Consider the following 15,408-nt stretch of genomic DNA (forward strand, 5'->3'; position numbering starts at 1 on the left):
GGGTGAATAGGTAAAAAATTAAGTAAAATTATTTTTACATGAAAATGTGTACGTTATTTTAATACATTTTAGATTAGCTATTGTCTGACACAAATATTTATTGGCTGATTTGACTCAGTTGGTAGTCATGCTGTTGTACTTATTTCAATACATTTTTATTTTCTATTAGCAGCGTAACAGCCTAATTTCTGGGTGAAGCAAGAAACTTTTACTATTGCAACAAAATGTAAATATTAATTTTACTCCTTTACTTTCATCTATTCTTTTACAGTATGATATGATATCTAGTTTCTGCAATGTTTCATTCATTACACCATCATGATTTGCTTCAATAAATTGAAAATCATGTTTAAGGAAACATTTTGTCATTCGTCAGAGTGAAAAGGGACAATTGTAGACCAGCCCCATTCATTATTCACCTTGTATTAGTTATTACACAACCGAATCTAATTTCAAATAACATTTATAGGTTTGTTGGACTCCATATGGAATAAAATTCCTAGAACCTACAAACCTAACCTAAAAGGTAAGCATTATGTTGAATATTTAACACATGAAATTCAGCAGCCCGATGTTTAGAGAGTTGTGTTTAAGAAAAGCAGCAGAGAAATACAAAATTCCCAAGTCAGTGCTGCCTAGACATCAGAAATGCATTGGATCAGATACACTAGGCCTACCTCTGAAAATTGGTGGCCAATCCATACTGCACGGAGAGGCGAAGATCACCTTCTGCAATGCTTAAAAATGTGTGCTGAATGAGGCTACCATCCTTATGCATATGTTTTAGGATGTATAATTAAGGCATATTTGGATTCCAAGGCAGAAACTATTTCTATATTGAAGGACAATTTTCCAGGAAAAAATTCAGCATATTGTTTTCTGGAATGGCACAAAGGGGACTCCTAAGAAAGGATGTGCCAAAATGTTAAGAGATCCAGAGCTGCAGTTAGTACTGAAAACTTGAAAACTTATTTCATGAGGTTTGAAGACACCATAAAAGATGTGCCATCGTCAACTATTATAAACTATGATGAAACTGATTTATTTAATGATCCTCGATGGAAGAAGGACACTACGAAGCATGGGAAAATATAGCCTGAAAGTGTAATGAACCCTCTAAATGACTGATTGGCACTAACATATTCTGCTATAAGCGATGGTGTACTTTTACCAGAAGACAATGTACATGAGGCTTTACACATTTGTGACAACTGAGGGGCCAAAAATTGTCAGATATAATGGAAGTGCATCTGGTTAGTTTGACTACTATTGTTTTCAAGACTGGTTAAAAACAGTGATCACGGCATGCACTTCAAAATTACAAAGCCAAAACTTCTTCTTTATGACAACTTATCATCTCACTTGTCAATATACGCTATAGAGTTATACGATCAGAATGGCACTGTGTTTATCTTCCTACTCAGCAAGTCTACACCTCTTAATCAGCCTCTTGATGTGGCCTTTTTCACTCCTCTAAAATCAACATGGCATCAAATTTTGGAGAAATGGAAACGAGGTCCTGGTGGAAAGCAGTATTCTATTCCAAGAGGCATTTCCCAAACTTCTTAGGGAGTTAAGTCAGTGCATAATGGCAAATGCAAGAGAAAAAATTCTGATGTCCTTCTTTTAAATCCTCTGATCATATTAGACAGGTTTCCTGCTCCTGAGGATGATGATGATGATGATCATCATCATCATCATCATCATCATCATCATACAAATTCAGATAAAGATTTAGTAAGTTATTTCACTGTTTCACTATTGAACAAGGTAAGGTACAATGGTCCCAAGGCACGAGTGCCAAAGAAAAGAATACCTGTGGAACCTGATAAGACTGTTTGTGTTGATTTGTGTGCTGATGATAGTGGTGAAAATTCAACAAATGGAATGAGCTGCTCCTCAGATTCAGAGTCTACCCCTGAGCAAGAAACTGTTGAAGAAAGCAATTATGTGAAATGGTCCACCAATTACAGGAGTGTATCAGCTGTCTGAAAATATACCCTCAAAAGAAAATGATTGGATTGTGGTGGGCTTTAGCGAATATCTTGCAATTTCATCCAAAAATGTCCTTCACACGTTGTTCATAGCTATGGTGACAGATGTAAAAAAAGAGAAACACATTGAAACATCATTTGTAAAATTCAGTTCCCTGAAATCAAAATCAACTTAGGATCAATTTTGAAGTGACCTGGGATACAAGACTGTTGCCCAATCAAGAGACACTGGGTTATAGGAGGCCTCTTTCATCCACAACTGCTTCAAAGAGGTCTAATGAAGTTCAATGTTAACTTAGAGGAATGGCAATCGGGTCAGCTTTGTTTTCTTATTTGATCTTCCCTTAATTTTAGGGCCATTAGATTTTTTCAGTTTTCTGTTGATGTTGTAAACTGAAGTTTAATGCCTCATCTTCAGGTATTGTTAGCTTAAAAATAAACTTTCTTCAGCTTGATGTATTTACAGTTTATTGTCTGGTGTCTCTTTCCACCCTGCTAAGTGACATATTGTGCAGTGAATAAAATATAAGGGTCATGCATAATTTTGTAGCGTTTTTGTTTTGCATGTAGGTATGGCTTTATTTATTGATTGTCATTTTTTATTTGTAATTCACTGTTGTTACATTTTGTCATTTGAAGATACTGACTGGAGTTGTGGATGCTACAAAATTAAGTGCTAAGTGGATAAATTGGAATATTTCCAACATATACTTCTGTTTGAATTCAAAAAATGAAATGATCATATGGCATTGATGGCTGGGAAGTTCGTCTGCGAGTTCCAAGTCTTTCCAGTTGACACCTCTATGGGCATCTTGCGTGTTGATGATGAAGAGGACAACACAACACCAGTCCTTGAAAAAGAAATCTCTTACCTGGCTGGGAATCGAACCTGGACCTACGGCATCTACATCTACATCCATACTCCGCAAGCCACCTTACGGTGTGTGGCGGAGGGTACCTTCAGTACCTCTATCGGTTCTCCCTTCTATTCCAGTCTCATATTGTTCGTGGAAAGAAGGATTGTTGGTATGCTTCTGTGTGGGCTCTAATCTCTCTGATTTTATCCTCATGGTCTCTTCACGAGATATACGTAGGAGGGAGCAATATACTGCTTGATTCTTTGGTGAAGGTATGTTCTCGAAACTTTAACAAAAGCTCGTACCGAGCTACTGAGCGTCTCTCCTGCAGAGTCTTCCACTGGAGTTTATCTACCATCTCCGCAACGCTTTCGCGATTACTAAATGATCCTGTAACGAATCGCGCTGCTCTCCGTTGAATCTTCTCTATCTCTTCTATCAACCCTATCTGGTACAGATCCCACACTGCTGAGCAGTTTTCAAGCAGTGGGCGAACAAGCGTACTGTAACCTACTTCCTTTGTTTTCGGATTGCATTTCCTTAGGATTCTTCAATGAATCTCAGTCTGGCATCTGCTTTACCGATGATCAACTTTATATGATCATTCCATTTTAAATCGCCCCTAATGCGTACTCCCAGATAATTTATGGAATTAACTGCTTCCAGTTGCTGACCTGCTATTTTGTAGCTAAATGATAAGGGATCTATCTTTCTATGTATTCACAGCACATTACACTTGTCTACATTCAGAGTCAATTGCCATTCCTTGCACCATGCGTCAATTCGCTGCAGATCCTCCTGCATTTCAGTACAATTTTCCATTGTTACAACCTCTCGATGCACCACAGCATCATCTGCAAAAAGCCTCAGTGAACTTCTGATGTCATCCACAAGGTCATTTATGTATATTGTGAATAGCAACGGTCCTATGACACTCCCCTGTGGCACACCTGAAATCACTCTTACTTCGGAAGACTTCTCTTCATTGAGAATGACATCGATGCAGTAACCGCTTTATGATCGCATGGCAATTAGATGCACTAACCACTCAGCTAAGAAGGCAGGCGTCTGATTTCAGTAGAGGGGTGATGGCAGCGGAGGCAGCCAGAAATATTTTCGTCATGCATGGGAATAACGCCATTGGTCAGAGCATAGCAAGAAAATGGATTTCTCATTTAAAGGAGGATCGTTTCGATGTTAGTGACTCTCCATGTTCTGGAAGCGCTTTGGGGTTGTTTGTACTAACATAAGGAAAAGAAAGGAAAGGTTGAGCCCAAGCAAAGCAGCAACTCCCGTACAAAGATCTGAATGCATTCACAAAGGTTAGTGTTATGCATCTGGAGGAACAGCGACGTCGTGGTGTAATGTGAATTGATTCCCTGAAGTGTAACCATCACTGCTGACACTTATTGTCAACAGCTGAGACGTCTTGCAGATGCAGTACATGAACAATGACCAGTGAGACTGCGTTAAGTGACACTACTCAACAACAACGCTTGCCTGCATTCTGCTAGACTGACAAAAAAACACTATACACGAGTTGAGTTGGGAAGTCATTCCGCACCTACCTTATTCACCTAATATTGTGCACTCAGATTTTCACCTTTTCCGATCTCTATCGAACAACCTTCAAGGAACTTCCTTTCCAGATGAAAATTTGCTCTGAACATGGCTCAACATGTTCTTCACCTCCAAACCATATGATTTTTAAAGTCATGTAATCGAAAAGATAACCCCAGCAATGGCAAACTGTCGTAAATAGAGGAAGAGAATATATTATCTACGTCTTAAGTGCCCGCGAAAGGCTAAGGTCCCGAGTTCGAGTCTCGGTCGGGCACACGGTTTTAATCTGCCAGGAAGTTTCATATCAGCGCACACTCCGCTGCAGAGTGAAAATCTCATTCTGGAAACATCCCCCAGGCTGTGGCTAAGCCATGTCTCCGCAGTATCCTTTCTTTCAGGAGTGCTAGTTCTGCAAGGTTCGCAGGAGAGCTTCTGTAAAGTTTGGAAGGTAGGAGACGAGATACTGGCAGAAGTAAAGCTGTGAGGACCGGGCGTGAGTCGTGCTTCGGTAGCTCAGATAGTAGAGCACTTGCTCGCGAAAGGCAAAGGTCCAAATGAGCAGGCAGGCAAATACAATCTATAAAGTTGTCACAGTTAACATAAATAAAATGAGCACACCTTTAAAAATTCGAGCCCTCGCGGACTTCCTACGCCACAGAAGAACAGACGTTGCACTACTGCAAGAAGTGGTTACGACTAAAATAAACCAGATACCAGGATATGCGGCAATCACAAATATAGACCCAGAATCCCAATGCGGTACGGCAATAATGGTACGGAACGGGATCGACTTTGGCGGGACTAAAATGTTGTCAAGCGGCCGAGGGATAGCGCTAAACATAGAAAAGACGCTCTTTATCAACATACGCACCTTCTGGCACAGACAACAAGCGAGCAAGAAGCACCTTCTATAATGAAGAAGTAGCCGAACTGCTGATGCAGAACAATAACATCATCATCATTGGAGGAGATTTTAACTGTGTCGCCGCAGCTGAAGACCAAATACCCATAGCAAACATGTGCCCAGAACTGCAAGAACTGATCCGACGACTGAAAATAGAAGATTCGTGGCGCCTTCTCCATCCAACACACACTGAATTTACATACCACCACAAAAATGGTAAAAGCAGACTGGACCGTATATATGTCAGCAGAGCAGCAACTAAAAATGTAGCGCACGTCGGAGTCTATCCTGTCATCTTTTCGGACCACTGCAGCTACGAATGCAGCCTGCATCTCCAAAAAGGAAAGAACGTCAGAACAAGAAGCACGTGGAAGCTAAATACGGAACACCTGCAGGACGCGGAACTGCGCAAGCAAATAGTGGAAACGTGGCAAGAATGCCTGGCACAGCGCGCACGCTACAGCAGCACGACCGAGTGGTGGCTGGCACGAGCGAAGCCGACAATGCGCAGCCTGTTGATAAGATACAGCGCGGAAAAGTCATTCTGGAGGCGAACCACGGCCGAGTTCTACCAGCAGTGCCTGAAAGACGCACTCGACGCACCAGCAGACGACCAGCAATACCTGCCGCGAGTGAGGAGAATCAAGGCAAAACTCCTTCAAATAAAGAAACAGCAAATAAGAGGCGTCCTCGCCAGAAGTAAAACATATGGCGAGGTGGATGAAGAGCCACTCACCATGCACCACCTAAATAGGGAAAGGGAGAGAGGCGCAGGGAAGTGCGTAAGTGAGCTTCAGGACAAGCAGGGAAAGACGCTCGCGACGAAAACGGAGTTAACAAAACACATCGAGGACTATTTCCGAGACATGTTCCGTCGAGAAGCGACAGACGACGCGGCAACTGCTGAAATCCTCCAGCAGACGAGGAGCGTGCTCACAGACGCAGACAGGGCGTTGCTGACAGAAAATGTCGACGTGGATGACATCAAAGAAACGATGTGGACCAGCGCAAGAGGAAGAGCACCAGGCGCCGACGGCATCCCGCTCGAGTTCCACCTCGCATACTGGGACGTGCTAGGAGGGCAATTCACGGAAACGGTGAACGATATACTCGATGGGGCGGAAATTCCACCTGGGTTGACCGAAGGGACCATAACACTCATCCCTAAGAAGAGAGCCGCCCGCCGCATTGAAGAGTTTCGTCCGATTACGCTCCTCAACGCCGACTATAAAATAATAGCGAAATGCATCGCAAACAACCCGAAATCGGCGATGAGGAAAGTCATCAGTCCGTGGCAAACATGTGCGGTACCAGGGAAAAATATATTTGACACCACATGCACCTACAGGGACATAATAGCACAGGCAGCCACCAACAGAAGCGCAGGTGCCATAATTTCGGTGGACTTCAACAAAGCCTTCGACAGGATCGACCACAAATATCTCGTAGAGACACTAAACAGACTCGGGTTTGGACAAAAATTCATCACAATCATCCAGAAGATACTAAGTACTGCGAGATCGACAGTAATAATCAATAGTTGGGAAACAAAACTGATAAAACTGGACAGATCCGTGAGACAAGGCTGTCCATTGTCAATGGCTCTATTCGCTATAGCACTGGACCCGCTGCTGCAGAAACTCACAAACGACATCAGAGGCTTCTCCGTAGGAGGCAAAGCAGTAGCATGTATAGCCTACGCTGACGACCTAGGCATCTTTATTGAAGACCAGCAAGATATTGGGAGAGTAGAAACCATCATGAATACATTCCAAAAAGCGTCAGGCGCCCAAACCAACCCCAGAAAAACAGTGCTACTGCCGATAGGGAATCAACGACTCAAACCAGACAGCCAGTGGTATAAAATAGCAGAAAGCCATAAAGTTCTTGGAATATATATATACAGTCTTGTCCACTTAGAATGGCCGCATACAACTGGAGGGACGTGCTACACACCATAAGAGGTCTCTCCAGACAGCACGCGAACCGGAAGCTAACAATCCACCAGAAAACAGAACTGATAAACACGACGATCCTGTCGAAAGCTTGGTACCTGGCGCAAATCTTAAGCATCCCGACAGAAATTGCGCGAGCACTAACGAGCGCAGTGTACTACCTGTTGTGGCGTCGAAATATATTCAAAGTGGCGCAAGCAACGTGCTCGCTGCCAACGAAAGAAGGGGGACTAGGTCTAGCTGATATAAAGACAAAATGTGCAGCCCTTCTACTGCAACGAACGCTCGCCATCCAGGACAAAAACCCTGACAGCGTCACAGCCAAGATAATTGGAAGATACAAGCCTGCATCACAAGAAGCGCCGGTCGACACGAGACACATTCCCTTCAGAATGCGACAGGCTGCACTACGCCAACAAAAGTTACGTTCTGGACACCGTGGCGAACCCCAGCCACAGAACAGCCAAGAGAATATACTGGGCCCTCAGGGGGAAGCCGGAAAAAAAACAAAATTGAACACAAACTCCCGCAATACAATTGGAAACAAATATGGGGGAACGTCTCGGAAAACGTGTTGCCTAAACATGCGAAGGAGACATGGTACAAAATCATTAACAGAACGGTACCAACCAACCAAAGACTGGCGGAGATAAAACTCGTCGCAAGTGACAAGTGTGACGTATGTGGCATGACCGACACCCTCGAGCACCGATTCACGTGCGGGAATGCCATCAACATCTGGGAAGCGTGCCAGCAGATGGTGGCCCACATCAACAGAACGGCGCCGGGAAGCATCACAGTGGAAGCAATCACCGCCGCAGAGTGAAACCCATTTCCACGGCCCAAGCGACTGGCGACTCTCTGGATCCTCGCCATGACGGCGCGGAGGCAGACCGACCAGCTGGCCTTCGTGATGGACCTCTGGGAGGAGAACAAGACAGCCCAGCAGCACAAAAACTTCCTGCAGATTCCACCGCAGACAGCAATCGCCAGAGTCCTTCCCAGCCTGTGACCCTCAGCACCGCCACCAATCACCTCACCACACTCACCACAAGAATAACGTGTGCAGTGATAGCGAACAAGTGCAACACAAAAGATAAAGTGAATTCTCTTCTCGCATAAAATAGTGAAGTATAGTTATAGTAGTATAAAGTGTTTCTTCTTAGTGAAATCAGTGATACAAAGTGCTTCTCACCAAACATCTGTCATGCTCGCAGCCAAAACAGTGTCAAAAGTATGCACAGTAGTACTACCAGTTTTTTTAATTAACTTTTCTTCCATTATTTGTACTATACTGAATAGGAAACAAGCATTACTTAGTGGAAAGTGCCAACTACTCATAATTGTTATTGGATTTTTTTTTAAATGATTTCCTTTACTTTGTGCCTATAAAATTCTATTGATTACTCACACTATCCTTTCTGCTTCTCTTATGTAATATTATACAATTTTCTCTCTTCTTCAGTTTAGGTATATTCTGTAGTATATGTAAAAAAAAGTTTCTTCCACTTCTGCTCCACCTATCATGGTGACGTTTCCCTCATACTGTCCCACTTAACAGTGTAACTAGAGGAAGAGATCAAACCAGAATACACAATGTGCCTGTGGCATCACAAGTGCATCACATACATAAACATAAACTCAAAATCAATGCATCGATGCCAAATATAAACTGTTATGCCTGTCCTGCAATGTCTACCCCCTCAAAAAAAAAAAAAAAAAAAAAAAAAAAAAAGACGACAAATGGCCATGTAAAAGGATTTAAGGAACAACAATAAGAGAAAAACGAAAAAGGAAAATATAAAAACGAAAACATATAAAATGACAGTAATATTAACCAACACTAGGAATATAATAGATTAATATAATAAAATGTCTTTTTTTAAATGTATCGTTGTTAATATATTTAAATAAATATATATGGTTATAAAAAGAAAAGTTCGAGTCTCGGTCGGGCACACAGTTTTAATCTGCCAGGAAGTTTCTCAAAATTTCATCTACAGTAACATCAATATCCAAATGTGTTTCGATTCTTTCGGTTCTGTAATGATACCACTCAGAGCGTTGGTAAATTATTCTTACTCTTCGAGCAGTGCAGATGGATTCCATGTAATGGGCCTGTGTGCACACCTCCATTGATATACAATCCTACACTTAAAACACAGTGGAAGTGCTGTGCACTATCAGTGCAAGCAGACTCCATCATTTCTAAAATCACATGACTAGAGATATGGATATTCGTTTATCATTGGTTGAAGTAAGCAAAGGAATGCCATCAACATGGCACGAACTGATGACACCAGCCCATGTGCCGACACAGCCACATCATGGATCTTCTTGCCATCGTTGTCATGGACCTACACAGCATCAGGCATCACTTTGACATCACTGTGGACCTAGCAGCAGTAGTATCCCTGTTTGCTCTGCTGCAGATCACCAAGTAAATCCTACAGAAGCATTTGACTACTGTGTGGTTGCCAGCTCTTTTGGGGGCAGTATCTCAATTGCCCACATCAGTAATTGGAATGCTGGTTACTGAGATCCTTTCACTTACCTCGATGCCCGCAAAGGTGTTATGGAAATGCTCCCCGAAAATTGTCAACAACCTATCGTATCATGCACTAAGTGTATCACAGTTCTACACTGTGAGTTCACACATCCCCAAAAGGGGACACTGATGCTGAAAGGAGAACAGTATCATCCACATTTGGGGGAGAACTGGAGTGATAAAGCAGGGCTATTCAATAACAGAGTGGTTCTGTGCGTTTGTCAAGAGTGTCATACTCGGTCATTGTTCCATCATGCAGGAAAGAGCGTGAAGTAAAGCACTCAACTGTGTACTCCACCTCGATATATACCCACATGTCTACAATCCACTAAATTGGGGAGGAGGGAAGGGGGGGGGGCTCCAGTTTCATACCTCTTTCGAAACGTGCTGCCACTAAACAATTATGCAGTAATGTCCAGAATCTAGATCAGAGGCATGTATTTTGCTTCGCATGGTCGCTTATGGCTGATGGTAGGCAGTACCTGAAAGGTGTTCAACGTACTAGTAAATATGAAACGTCTAATGTCTGTGAGCATTATAATTTCAGGAGCATATCATTCCCCATAAAACTCCAGGACCTGCCAAAATTCAAAAGTCAGAATCCTGATTATTTCATTCACATATGCACCCTGGGAGTTTAGCCAGAATAGGACCATGAGCACACTGTGCAGAACAAAGTAGTCAGGCATAAAATAGTTGGACTCTCTCTTTTTTCCAAATTTGCTGATATTCAGGCCAGATATGTAGACCTGTTGCTGATTTCTGAGAGCAATGAGTAACACTACATGTGGATCAAAAATTTGTCCTGAATAGTTTCCTCCTGGTTTAGTAAAATGCACTGTATAAGATATTGTCGCTCTAGATGCCTCAGTGCTTTTACCAAGAGCGAGTATCTTGAAAGTTACCTCATTGACTGCTCAAACTGGGAACTGGTACTTGTGGAAACATGTACTGAGAATGAAAAGTTCTTAAATTTTAAGACTGCCACCATCAAGAGTGATGCCCCTTTGTTGTTTATGCCGATCTAGAGTGCCTCCTAGCTCCTGTGACATATTGTGACACGACCCCTCTGCCTCTCATACCACATTCGCAGAATGGCACATACCATACGCCAGTGCGTATCAATTTGCGCGAAACTATGACCCTAGTCGAAAAAAATTCGAATCTTACATCAAGCATAATCCAGTTTGATGGTTGTTGTCTGAGCCGGAAAAACCTTTGTTGTAAGTCAATAGCGTTTGTTGCAATAATGTCCCCATGATCAACTGAGAGGAGACGGATCCATTGTATGAGCAGGAAGTTGTATTTGTGGACTACCACTGAACAGAGATGCCAGAACTCCTCATAGTAACCATTGACATATAATGGGAAAGTTCCATGGCGCAGTTTGCAAATACATGTAGCTTGAAGGACCAACTGCAACAGCACATATCAATTTTCTTTCTCAATTCAAGTGGGAATGATTCTCACCTTCTTGTTCAATGCATTAATGGTTTCGGGTTGAAGAGTGATAAGTTGAAAAGCACATTACAATTTCAAAGAGAACCACGCAAAGAATATCGCTCCACTTCCTGGATTCACTTCACTTAATGCACACATCTCTTTAGAGACTTGCTGAGATGATACATCCAGAAGACATGCATATCACCAGAGCCACATATCCCAATGATGCAATGTATCAGCTTGTGATGAAGAAGGGGGTCTTTCCCTATGAATACCTGGATTCGATGGAGATATTCTGTGAAACCATAGTGTCCAAAATAACTGGATTTTCCAGCAAATTAACAGGCACTGCCATGATGAATGCAGAGTATGAGCATGCTGTGAATCTTTGGCAGGATTTGGTATCACTAATTTAGACGAATATGCACAATTGTACATGAAAACCAATGTATACCTGCTCACAAACATTTTCAAGAAGTTCCAGTGTGTATGCCTGGGCACATTCTCTCTGAATCATGCCTTCTACTTCACCATACCTGGGCTTTCATGGAACCCAGTGTTAGGGAACACATGTCAAAATCAAACTTTTCACTGATGTTGAAATGCTGCATTCACAGGGGCTTTGCCAGTTCATGTACAGGTACACCTTGGTGAATAATATGTGAATAAATGATGAGGACTACAGGCCATATGACGATTTAAGTTAAATTCTTTACCTGGATGTAAGCAACTGCTATGGACAAGCCATGCAATAAATCCTGTCATTTGGATGGTTCTAAATGGACCGACTGAGGCTGGAATAACCCACCCATCTGCATGATGAGCAGTGAGACTTGCCACTATGTCCAAAATGCCTAGTCCTGTGAAATGGTTCCATCCTGAAGCTGTTAACAACACTGGGGAACAAACAACGTTACATAATTCACTGTAGAAACCTCCATTAATGTCTCAGGTTGGGGGTGAAACTTGTTAGTATCACATGCAGGATCTCCTTCAAGTAGCATCCCTTGTTGAAGGATTACACTGATTTAAATACCAAACAGAGCGCTCCCGTTACACGTGATTTCAAAAAAGACTTTTATAAATTAATGGATACTTCAATTTTTGGAAGAACCACGGAGAATATTAGAGAATACTACGAAGTTGATTTAGTATATTGGTGGGGTGGACGTTATGGCGTAAGAGATTACATCGCCAGACCAAATTTTATATCTTTACTAAAGAACTAGCTATTCTGTTAACAGCCAAGGGTTCAGAGAAGTTCACGAATCCTGTCTATATCGATATGAGTTTTCTGGACCTCTACAAACTTCATGTGTAACACTTTCACTAACAGTTTGCAAAGCCTAACTTCATTGATCTCGTGTTACTTTATATGGATACAGATAGTTTCATCTACTGAGTGAAACACTGTAGTGAATATGAAGTAATTAGGTACACTGACGAAGAATTAGACATATCTGGAAAAGTGGCCAACAATTCATTTGGAAGAACATTTTATTTTTTGTGGTGGCCTTAAAGTACACATGTCATTGGTAATATTACTGAAAAGGCGTTAGTATTACTTGGGTTAATGTATATGACAGCAATGTGGTTGAATTAGCAAACACGAACTGGATCAGTAGGTTAAAAAGTAATGAATGGGACAACATCTGTGACCGAAACGAAGCTTGAGACATTGCCAAAACCATTATTGCTCGTTTCGGGACATCAGAATGAACAAATACAAAGCATCATGTTGCTCAGGTACCAATTACAATTTGATTTTATCTTGACACTCCAATAACCTACAAGTCCACACAGCAGTTAATTCCAATGTGAACCATAGAAGTCAATGTAGCAACAACCTCAAACCAAAAACGTTTTATTTTATTGATTTCATAACTATGTTGCAATGATATGCAACTGAATTTGGCCACAAGCCATTTCGCCACAGAAAGAACTACAGTGATGATAGCATAAAAAAATATGTGAATATACTTTGATATTAATATTATGTAATGGTTATATTATTAGAACAGTGTACATTTTTTTCAAAATTTCAGTCTTGAAATGTTGTGCAACGTTGACCAAAAGATATTCACATGGATACATTTAGATATTTGGGGTATAAAAAGAAAAAGTGTTTGAGAGGGTTTCATATAGAGGACTTTTTATTGTTGAGGCTCGATTGACACTTGTTGAACCACTGAGATATCTCGTGTAAATCATTTTATAAATTTTTTGGTCTTCTGTTGACTTGACTAGGCCATAGCTGATGGCATCATTTACAAAGTAAGCAGGCTGGTCAAATTGGCTCTCGAATCATTTATGTTGTTGTTGTTGTCGTCGTCGTCGTCGTCGTTGTTGTCATGGTCTTCAGTCTGAAGACTGGTTTGATGCAGTTCTCCATGCAACTGTACCCTGTGCAAGCTTCATCATCCCTGAATAGCTACTGCAACCCACATCCTTCTAAATCTGCTTACTCTAAACATCACTTGGTCTCCCTCTACTATTTTTAGACCCAAACTTCCCACCAATATTAAACTGGTAATCTGTTCCACAAATGTTTTGTCTCCCTAGTTCCAGACAGTACGTCCTCCTTAGTTACATGATCCGCTCATCTAATCTTCAGCATCCTTCTGTAGCATCATATTTCAAAAGCTTCTATTCTCTTCTTTTCTAAACTATATATCGTCCATATTTCACTCCCATACATGGCTAAACTCCAGACGATTGACTTCAGAAGTGATTCCCTAATGCTAAAGTGTATATTCAGTTCTAACAAAGTCTCTTCTTCAGAAACGCCTTTAAGGCCAATGCCAGTCTATATTTTATGTCTTCACTGCTTCTTTCATCATCAGTTATTTTACAGCCCAAACTGCAAAAATCATCGATTACTTTAAGTGTCTCGTCTCCTAATCTAATTCCCTCGGCATCACTCGATTTAATTCGACTACATTCTATTATCTTTGTGTTGCTTTAGGTGATATTCATCCTACATCCTCCTCCCAAGATACCGTCATTCTGTTCAGTTGGTCTTCCAAGTCCTTTGCTGTCTCTGACAGAATTACAGTGTCATTAGCAAATCTCAAAGTTTTTATTTCTTCTCCCTTGACTTTAATTCCTACTCCAAGTTTTTCTTTGGTTTCCTTTACTGCTTGCCCAATGTACAGACTGAATAACATCATGAAAAGTTACAAACCTTTCCACTCCCTTCTCAACCACTGCTTCCCTTTCATGCCCCACAACTCTTATAACTGCTGTCTGGTTTGTGTTCAAGTTGTAAATAGGCGTTCGCTCCCTGTACTTTACCCCACCCACCCCACTACCTTTGGAATTTCGAAAAGAACATTCCTGTCAACATTGTTAAAAGCTTTCTTTAAAGTCTACAAATGCTTTAAAAGGAGCTTTCCCTTTCCTCAACTTTTGCTCCAAGAGAAGTCATAGGGTTAATATTCCCTTGCATGTTCATACATTTATCCAGAATTCAAACTGATCATCCGTGAGGTCAGCTACTACCATTTCTCTCATTCATATATAAGGAATTCGTGTTAGTATTTTGGAGACATGACATATTACACTTATAGTTGGTAATATTAACACCTGTCAGCACCTGCTTTCATGGAATTGGAATTATTACATTCTTCTTGAAGTTTGAGGATATTTCGCCTGTCTCATACATCTTGCTCACCAAATGGAAGAGTTTTGTCAAGACTGGCTCTCCAAAGGCTATCAGTAGTTACGATAGAATGTTGTCTACTCCCAGTGCCTTGTTTTGACTTGGGTCTTTCGGTGTTCTGTCAGATTCTTCTTGCAGTGTCATATCTTTCATCTCATCTTCATTTACATCCTCTTCCATTTCTATAATATGGCCTTAAATTTCAACTCCCTTGTATAGGATCGGTTTTGCATCTGAGCTTTTGATATTCATACAGCTGTATCTCTTTTCTATTTCCCACAATTTTTCTCTTACGTAACTTTGGCACTCAGGAGTTGTAGGCTGGGTGAATTTGTTAATAACAGATTGCAGTAAGTCATGTCACTGAGGTCTAGGTGGTGGGTATTTGTTAATAAAAAATTTAATATCACATCATTCAAGGAACCAGCAAAGATCACACCAAGGCAGATAGTAAATAGTCTCACTCATACACAGTTTTAGGTA

The sequence above is a fragment of the Schistocerca piceifrons genome, chromosome X (assembly GCF_021461385.2).
Source record: "Schistocerca piceifrons isolate TAMUIC-IGC-003096 chromosome X, iqSchPice1.1, whole genome shotgun sequence".
NCBI classification, from domain to species: domain Eukaryota; kingdom Metazoa; phylum Arthropoda; class Insecta; order Orthoptera; family Acrididae; genus Schistocerca; species Schistocerca piceifrons.